Source organism: Engystomops pustulosus, chromosome 2 (assembly GCF_040894005.1).
Source record: "Engystomops pustulosus chromosome 2, aEngPut4.maternal, whole genome shotgun sequence".
Taxonomy (NCBI): domain Eukaryota; kingdom Metazoa; phylum Chordata; class Amphibia; order Anura; family Leptodactylidae; genus Engystomops; species Engystomops pustulosus.
Genome location: NC_092412.1, coordinates 26,464,330 through 26,474,855, shown reverse-complemented (window position 1 = coordinate 26,474,855; position 10,526 = coordinate 26,464,330). Strand labels below are relative to the sequence as shown.

The 10,526-nt window shown below is 40.7% G+C and overlaps 1 protein-coding gene across 14 annotated transcripts in view; it reads left to right on the top strand.

Annotated features, from left to right (window-relative positions):
- Positions 1 to 697: 697 nt before the first annotated feature.
- GRM5 (glutamate metabotropic receptor 5) overlaps positions 698 to 10,526 on the top strand; it is a 191,283-nt gene continuing 181,454 nt past the window's right edge. For 8 of the 14 annotated variants that reach the window (XM_072134087.1, XM_072134083.1, XM_072134086.1 and 5 more), the window contains exon 1: positions 3,619 to 4,079. The gene's annotated coding sequence lies outside the window, so the exon portion shown is untranslated. Of the gene's footprint in view, positions 822 to 3,618; positions 4,080 to 10,526 lie in introns of those variants that run through there. The other 6 variants (XM_072134078.1, XM_072134077.1, XM_072134076.1 and 3 more) reach the window with 2 other exon arrangements.

Genomic DNA, 10,526 nt, shown 5'->3' with positions numbered 1-10,526 from the left:
GGGCACCACAGTACAATGTTGTTAGGACACCATAGTGCAGTATTATTTTGGCACCACAGTACAATGTTATTAGGACACCATATTGCGGTATTATTTGGGCACTATATGATTTGCCATAACAAGGGCACCAAGCATCCATTTTTATAAAATGAGGAATGTTGGTTCCCCCAATAGGGTAGACTGGGCCCCTGTGATCTGTGCACCTTTTATCATGGGCATGAATAGGAAGGTTAATGAGAGGAATTATTTCGGCAAGTGCCATGGCCAGCCTCCGCTATATTGTTGTAGTCTTTAATCCGAGAGATCCAGCTGGCACAAGCAGCTGGCACCGGCAGAAGAGACGGAGAGATACGAGGGGATGAACAAATCAATGTCTCTTCATGTGTATTGTGTGCGCTGCAGCCCGGGATCAATGGTGGTTGCATTAGTCTGTGCCCCCTCTCCCCTCCCCCGCTCTGCATGATGCTACAAGATGCATGGAATAAAAAGTAGGTTCACCCCCCACCCCCCTTCCCCTGACAAAGCAATGACTGCAAATCTGCAACAGGATTAAGGAGATGCTGCGGACAAATCCCGGCTTCATCTTCCCGCCGGGATCAGAGGCTTCCCGTGCTCAGTTGTATCAAATCCATCCCCTTCTAATTTGTGGAGCCTCAGATCCTGACATGATCATGTCCTTGCAATCCATAAGAGGCAATTAGGAAGTAAGGTATTGCCTGCACACAGGGGGCGCTCACCCTGGGGGTCCCATCTGTAGTGTCATGGACTGGACAATATTCCCAGACGGATGCTGTGTCCCGTGTCCTGGAGACCCCCCTAAGGTAGCGTATCTGTTCTTAACCCTATCCCCTCTGCAGCTCCTTGATCTAATGTGCACTTTCACCTCCTTATGACCTTGCAGGGAGCTGTGTACTTAGTGTACTTAAGAACGGCGCCCTCTACAGGTTGTCGTTGTGCATAGCCATTGGCATGAGATGGGATTCTAGATCATGATAGATGCTAATCATAGCTGAGAAGAGTTGTCATAGGGTCATGATGGAGAACAAGGCAACTGATTAGGATTTTTTTCATCCATGCATTGCAGCACTATTTGACTATATCGGGTTGGTGGACTACAAGTCCCAGCACTTAGTCCTGGTCTGGATCCGCTGATACTTCTCTAAGGGCCTCATTTGATCTCTGGAACTATAACCTCCAACGTTAAGAAGTATGCTGAGACTTGTGGTTCTGCACTTTAGAGTCATGGGCTTTTTTGGGCTTTTTAAAGGGAAATCCATGATGACACCAACCTGCAACTTTGTTCTGTAACTTTGTCTTTCAATGTACAACGCTGCCGTTTGCTGTTGACTTGTAGCACTGAATTTAAAGGGGTAGTCGCAGATTAGATAAGCTTGGCCCCCTGTGCTACTGAGTGCATAGGGCTGAGTTGCAGTACCACACATAACCTGTGGACAGGTGTGGCGCTGTTTTTGGAGTAAAACTTTTATTTTTCTAATCCTATTCAACTAGTGTGATATTGTATGTATGTGTATGTTTGTGAATATATATATATATATATATATATATATATATATATATAGCGGTCAATGTAACACACAGCTGGAATAAGTTCTGTCTACACTGCGTTATACTTGCTACTTTTTGTATAATACAATCCCATGAAACCTCCTGTACATCAATTTGACAGTCATTTTAGGGCACATGTCACACTATAAAGTTACGCCAAAACTTTTATTTCACTGCTTTTTGCTACAAAAGCAAAAAAAAAGTTAGTTTTTTTATGTGTTTGTCTTGCTTAGAGATGTAGCAGTGCTGACTTTGTGACTTCAGTTATTAGTTATCAGATTTGTTTTGTCGCTGTTGCTCTAAGTTGAATGCAGTCCCATGTAAGAGCACAGGATGTGATCACTGTTACATCTGTCATAGGTTTTTTTTTTTTTTTAATTTGTCCTCTATGGGTATAGAATTTTTTACACTTTATAATATGGAAATATAGGTTAACTTAAAACAATAATATTATTATTATAATAATATTTTTATAATCATGATTATGATTTCCTTCTTATTTGATATAATGTAGAATCAACATATGAATTATTATTACTTTTATTATTATTTACAATCAATTATTATTAGACAACATTTGTTCTATATTAAGTCGTATATCATCTAAAATATAAATGAAATAATAATTAATATATTGTCATTATTTATTATTATTATTATTGATATTATTATGAACGTATTATTCCAAAACATATTAATTCTTAATAATATTTTACTTATACTTTACATCAATCGTTATCTATTTATATGGATCAGGTGTCTATTATAGCGTAACTAATTATATTAAATATTATAATCCACATTTTTTCTTTATTGCTTGAATTATTAAAACGTAAATGAATACATTGTCACTCCTATTGTATCAGCTGACCAATCTTTGACACAACAGTTTTAAATCTACAACACATGAGCTTGCAATTTTTGCGCAACAGTATACAATTTAGGACACAGGGCCATACAGTCTTTGGCACAAGAGCTTACAATCTTTGACACAAGAGCTTGCAAGCTAGGACAAAAGAGTTTACAATCTACAAGACAAGAGCTTGCAGTCCTTGGCGCAAGAGCTTACATTCTTTGATGCAAGAGCTACAATACACAACGCGCGATCATACAATCTATGATACAAATGCTTACAATCTTTTATACAAAATCTTACAATCAAGGATACAAGGGTGTACAATCTGTGACGCAAGAGCTTACAATCTTTGACACAAGTGTTTACAATCTTTGGCGCAAGAGCTCACAATCCACAACGCGGAATTGTGCAATCTATGATACAAACGCTTACAATCTAGGACACAAGGGTGTACAATCTTTGACTCAAGAGCTTACAATCTTCGATGCAAGAGCATACAATCTAGGAAACAAGGGTGTACAGTCTTTGATGCAAAAGCTTACAATCTTTAATGCAATAGTTTACAATCCACGACCTGCGATCAGACAATCTATGGCGCAAGAGCTTACAATCTCTTATTCAAGAGATTACAATCTAGGATACAAGCCCTTACCATCTATGACACAAGTGCTTACAATCTACGATGCAAGAGAGTACAATCTAGGACACAAGGGTATACAGTCTTTGGCGCAAGAGCTTACAATCTTTAATGCAAGAGTATCCACAACGCGCAATCAGAGAATCTACGACTCAAGAGCTTACAATCTTTTATTCAAGAGTTTACAATCTATGACCCAAGAGCTTACAATCTACGATGCAAGAGTATACAAGGGTGTACAGTCTTTGGCGCAAGAGCTTACAATCTTTAATGAAAAGAGTATCCACAACGCGCAATCAGAGAATCTATGACTCAAGAGCTTACAATCTTTTATTCAAGAGTTTACAATCTATGACCCAAGAGCTTACAATCTATGATGCAACCTAACCATACTCTTATATTACCTTTTGTGTGATTTATTTTCCCCATTTAGATATTTTTATTATTTTGTTATTGTCCTATCCATATTATCTGTGATTCTTCTGGTTCCTCCTGCGGTGACACAGGGACAGCCCCTCTCCCATCGCCCCAGATTTGCTCTGGCACAGAAGGGGTTATTAGTTGGAGGCAGTGGCTGGGAGTGTAGGAGTGCATCCACCAGCAGGAGCAGGCAGCTCAGGCATGAGGAATGGGAACACTTGTCAGAAAGCATGATCTGAGATGTCACCTGGGACCTCTTATTCCTGGCACCTGGATGAGAAGAAGCCCCCTGCATGTTGTGCATTCCAAGCAGCACCAGTACCAGTACCAGTAGCACCAGCATCAGCACCAGAGCCCTGGCGGAGGATGCAGCACTGAGAGGAGGGAAGCAGGTGCTAGTATTGGACCTGCTGTAGTACTGATCATTGTGCAGGGCTGGAAGTGTGGTGTGAAGACCCCTCATATATCTCCTCCTCCACCCCCACAAGGATACAGCAAGGGGGTCTAACACATGGAGATGTCCTACTGCATCTGAGCCCAGAGGTGGAGGGTACAAGGAGCATTGATCCCCCTGATGTCTTCTTCTTCTTCTTCTTCAAGGTACTGTACATTTCCATACATAGGGGTCAATCTATAAGGTCTCTAGACCCATCCTATAGGGACAAGTATCCAATACTGTGCTGCAAGGTCAATATGTATCAGTGATGTGATGACTGTGGAGGATGTCTCATGGTTGGCCCCTAGTGTGGGGGCAATTAAGCAATTCTCATGGTGGCATCTCAATCCATGTGCATGGCCCTATAGGTTACTATGTGCAGCATCAGCACCATGGACAGCTCCTGGGAGAACTTCCTTACCCCATTCCTCCGGTGTCTTCTTCTCCTTGGAGACCCTTCTTCTTCATTTTGTTATAGTGTGTCTTTTACTTGTTGGATTGCAAACCCCTGAGGGATGCACTACGCTATATGTCTGCGCTATACCTGGTGCGATACGTGATCTAGAATCTACAAATATTTCAATGTATTTTTTAATATAAATGTATTATTATTATCAATATAATTGATTATATAATATTATGTATCAATATAGAGATATAGCAGAGTTGATTGTGTTCTTAATTCCTTTCCTTTACTTGTTGGATTGCAAACCCCCCGGGGATGCACTACAGTATATGTCGGTGCCATACCTGGTGCGATACGTGATATAGAATCTACAAATCTTTCTATTTTTATATATCATGTTAAAATATTTATACATTCCTTATTATTATTATTAACACAAATAATAATAATATAATAAATATATAGAGATGTAGCAGTGCTGAATGTGTTCTTACTTTATTTGCTTTACTTGTTGGATTGCAAACCCCCCCGGGGATGCACTATGGTATACGTTGGCGCTATATCTGGTGCGATAAGTGATATAGAATCTACAAACATTTCTATTTTTCTATAATATGGTTAAAATATTTCTATATTCATTATTATTATTAACATAATGAACAATATAATAAATATATAGAGATGTAGCAGAGCTGAATGTGCTGTTTGCGTCTCATTTTGTTATGGTGTGTCTTTACTTGTTGGATTGCAAACCCTACGGTATATGTCGGCGCTATACCTTCTGCCATAAGTGATGTAGAATCTAAAAATATTTATATTTTTATTAAATGTTTTCAAATATTTAGTGTTCTAATAATAAATATGTAGAGATGTAGCAGTGCTGAATGCGTTCTTTGCTTCATTTTGGAATAATCTGGCGCCAGGATCATTTTTTTCCTGAGTTTTATGAATTTTTAAAGAATAAAGAGTCCGTAACTACGTACAGGCACAGCAGGGGTGAGTTTGTCATTGATCCTTCTCTCGCTCTCGTACACGCTGAGTTACGGTGATGCGGTAGGTTTACCTGCAGTCTTCCACAGATATGACGTTGCCACATCACACTATGACAAACTCGGCTCTGCTATGTCTGTAGAGATACGTTCTGCTGCGGCTGTACGCTGCACGGTTTAGATTATTAATTCGGTGCCGTTCCATCTGACAAACTACATTCTGCTACATCTGCGCCGCTTATTAGCCGTCTTCGTAACGGAGCGCGGCCTGAATACAAATTTCACGGCGACGTTGGGAAAACAAAATGTGATTTATGTCTGAAAAGAAATGGATTTGGTGTCACCGACGCATCGGACGCACTCATCCGGCTCCGTATTATTTCGTTGCGGTGGGAAAAGGAACAAAAAAAATTTCAAGGTCACACTTCTAAACGAATGGGAAGCTAACGATGTAGCAGAGCTGACTCTGTCATGTAGCAGCTTCTTGTCTTCTGTAATGTCTCGGAATGCAGGAGAATCGCAAAAAATTCTGCAGTGTGAAATATTCATCTTTCCCTGTTGTGCATGAGTCAGATACAGATGTAGCGGTGCTGAGTATGTTTTAAACATGTTTCCATCAGTTACAGATACAGATGATCCCAAATTTTATATAATATCATAAGAACTGAGCCCCTATACACCCTACGTGGGTTTCATGTTAACATTATCTATGCGTCTAGAAGTCATATCAAGATATAGCAGAGCTAAGTTTGTCATTTCGGTTACACATGCATCTACTGAAATGTAACAGAGCTGAGTCAGTGACTGTTTCCATACAGGTATAGAGAGGATTAGTTTGCTGATGTATGAGTTGACGTGAATGAGTTTGGTTCAATGCTGGGTAAAACAACAAACACAGCTCTACTGCTCTACTCCAAATTTTGCAAAATTATACATATGACCCTGTTTTTGTCAACGGGGGTTGCAAAATATTATATACTAACTGCTGCGCTGTTCAATGTAAAAAAAACAAACATCTGTGATGTCAGAATATATGATGCTACATGACAAACTCAACTCTGCTGCATCCTAATTAAGCTATATTCTATAGTTTGACCCCTTTTTTGTCCACAGGGGTCGCAGTGAAAGAACCATAAATCATCTATGTCATCGTCAGAGTAAGAATCACCACCTGTGACGTCACAACCTGTGACAAACTCAGCACTGCTACATCTGTAATTGAAAATTTGATGTTTTTATGCATTCCCATGCCCCCGGGGGTATTATAATAATGGATTTTTTATTGAATTTTCTTAGAATTTGTAATGGGTACGGGTGGAGGATGGTCTCATCACAAGACTGCAGTGCTATTAAAGGCATGGGGAGCGGGAAACCTCATTCCGACACGTTGCATTGTTGGATAATACCGCGACGCAGCGTGTGAGCTTGAAAAAACATTTCAAAGTAAGCAGCCGGATGTGATGGACCAAAAAAAATTTGGGTTAATATCTTCTTATTGGTTTTTGTAAGAACCAATAGACAGGAATATTTCTGACAGATGATGTGTGGGATCAGCGGTATTATAATGTGCCGCCGTGTATTATAACGTGCACTCGCCTCGGATGAACAGAACGTTTTTAAGGGAATTAAGACCATAATGATGGCGGTTAATGGTCATTTGTCATGTTATTTTACATAGGTGGTTGGATTGTATTACGTTAATGTACAGATGTAGCAGAGCTGAGTTTGTCACGTGGCATAAATGGTTATAAAACCATAATAGGGACCCAGTGGATCAATATAAGTCAACAGGTGAAACGACTTAGATCGGGAAGTTATCAAAAACGCACATACGACAAACAAAGCTGAGCTGAGTTTGTCATTTGGCACCCAGTGGACTTGGATATAGGACTGGAATGTCTCAGAAACTGGCCAATGAGTTTGTTTAGGTGGAGTAGAGTCAGGTTTGTCATTCGCAACAACACACTCTGTGTGATGTTACTGTTTGCAAATGAAACCGAGGTAGTAGAGCTGAGTTTGCCACTCGGCACAATGGATTGTAAAGCAGTGGATTCATATAGCAAGACATGCAGCTTTACTACAGTGGTTTCCGGTGATAGCTGAGTTGAGTTTGTTATTTGGCACAAAGAGTTTTGATATGTTATGGATTCAACGTCTTAAAGGGGGTTTACCTGCTCCCAAATCACCTAATGAATAAATACAGCACTGTGTAGGGCACCTTATCTGCTTTCCAGAGATATCTTCCCGGTTTTCCAGCGATCTGTCATTTTAGAGAAAATTCTATTAATATATTTATGCAAATTAGCTTACCAGTGCACTGGGGGCGGGGTCATGCCTGCTGGTGTACCTATTTTCTGCTTTCTACGCTGCCTATCACTACATAGCATTATCCCTATACACAATGGTTGACATCACTAATAGAAATATGGTAAAGAAAAAAGATAATACACCAAAAAATGACCCCGCCTCCAGTGCACCAAGAACCTAATTTGCATACATTAGCATAAATATAAAAATGGAAGTTTCTGTGAAACGACAGGTCGCTGGGGAACAGGAAAGGTATGTCTGGAAAGCTTATAAAATGATCTGCACAGTGCTGCTATTACTTTGGAGGTGATTTGGGAAGCTGCAGAACCCCTTTTAAAATGTATTGAGGTAGCAGGGTTGAGTTTGTCATTCTGCACATCAGATTGTGATATGTTACGTAAATGGATGTAGTAGTGTGGCATTTGTCGTTCTACACAACCCATCGGGGCACCGTGGCAGAGCAGATTTGTATAGGACTGCAATATCCTACATTTTATTAAAAAAGTTAAAAAATGTAGCAGAGCCGAATTTGTCATTGACTGTGCACAGTGATGGCAGGTTAACATGACTTATTCCATGATGAAGTGCACCATGACAAACTCAGCACTACTGCATTAATACATGGAATTAATACATTTTACAATTAATACATTAATTACATGCAATCATACGATGTGTAGTTGTGCTGAGTTTGTCACACAGCAGAGATAACGGTAACATCATATAATCGTGGTTTTACATTGGATTGCTGGTAACCCTATGGCAGAAGTAGTCAAATGTCACATTCAGCTCTGCTACACCTGTGATATATGGTGTGTAATTGTGTGCAGATGAAGCAGAGTCGGGTTTGTTGCTTGGCATAATGTATGGTGATATCGTAATGAGTTATATATGAGTAAGGAAGCCATCACTGACACACTCAGCTCTGCTGCATCCACCAGTCCAGGAATATGATGTTTTATGTTTTCCAGGTTAAAGCCTTTTTGTATTGTGTAATAAATTATATAGTGACTCTTACCTTTAAACATTTGGCCTTTAGCCGCTCCTGACTGACCCTCACCCATCAGCAGGGAATCTCCGGGATACTAGACAATGGAGAAGAGATGTTATATCTCCCATAGAGGATAATACATGGGAGACATAAGATATGTTCAGCCCAAACTTTTGGGGACTGAGGACACTGGAAATCACTGGGGGTCAGCAATAAAACCAGTAAAGCGCATATATATATATATATATATATATATATATATATATATATGTGTATGTATGTCAGTCTTCACTGTAATTCAAGAATTCTATTCATATTCCTAATGCACTGATATACATTAGCCCCTTCTAACAATATCCAATATTCTGATACATACATGTATATGTGGTCATGGTATGATGTCCCTCCATCTAATAAGTTCTCTTGTAGGGGTTAAGAATAGATTTATTAGGGATTTGGAATTAATGGGACCTATGAAGAGGATCCTCATCTCTTGGTCAAAGTGGAGAGGTTAAAAAGAATGTCTCACCCTCTGGAGGACCCGACCTGTCCTGTGTTACATATACACTTACCGGCCACTTTATTAGGTACACCTGTCCAACTGCTCGTTAACACTTAATTTCTAATCAGCCAATCACATGCCAATCACATTAGGCATGTAGACATGGTCAAGACAATCTCCTGCAGTTCAAACCGAGCATCAGTATGGGGAAGAAAGGTGATTTGAGGCCTTTGAACGTGGCATGGTTGTTGGTGCCAGAAGGGCTGGTCTGAGTATTTCAGAAACTGCTGATCTACTGGGATTTTCACGCACAACCATCTCCAGGGTTTACAGAGAATGGTCCGAAAAAGAAAAAACATCCAGTGAGCGGCAGTTCTGTGGGCGGAAATGCCTTGTTGATGCCAGAGGTCAGAGGAGAATGGGCAGACTGGTTCGAGCTGATAGAAAGGCAACAGTGACTCAAATCAGCCACCCGTTACAACCAAGGTAGGCAGAAGAGCATCTCTGAACGCACAGTACGTCGAACTTTGAGGCAGATGGGCTACAGCAGCAGAAGACCACACCGGGTGCCACTCCTTTCAGCTAAGAACAGGAAACTGAAGCTACAATTTGCACAAGCTCATCGAAATTGGACAGTAGAAAATTGGAAAAATGTTGCCTGGTCTGATGAGTCTCGATTTCTGCTGCGACATTCGGATGGTAGGGTCAGAATTTGGCATCAACAACATGAAAGCATGGATCCATCCTGCCTTGTATCAACGGTTCAGGCTGGTGGTGGTGGTGTCATGGTGTGGGGAATATTTTCTTGGCACTCTTTGGGCCCCTTGGTACAACGCCACAGCCTACAGGAGTATTGTTGCTGACCATGTCCATCCCTTTATGAGCACAATGTACCCTGTAACATCTGATGGCTACTTTCAGCAGGATAATGCGCCATGTCATAAAGCTGGAATCATCTCAGACTGGTTTCTTGAACATGACAATGAGGTCACTGGACTCAAATGGCCTCCACAGTCACCAGATCTCAATCCAATAGAGCATCTTTGGGATGTGGTGGAACGGGAGATTCGCATCATGGATGTGCAGCCGACAAATCTGCAGCAACTGTGTGATGCCATCATGTCAATATGGACCAAAATCTCTGAGGAGCTTCCAGCACCTTGTTGAATCTATGCCACGAAGAATTGAGGCAGTTCTGAAGGCAAAAGGGGGTCCAACCCGTTACTAGCATGGTGTACCTAATAAAGTGGCCGGTGAGTGTACATCCCATTGAGTTGAATGGACGTTTTGTGTAATGCTTCATTTCCCCTGCGGGGGAGCTGCAGGGAAACCGGACCCACATTTACTGCTTGATTGCTGGGGTTGATCTAATTATTGATTTCAAAGAGGAGAAGAACCCCTTCAAATTTGAGCAGG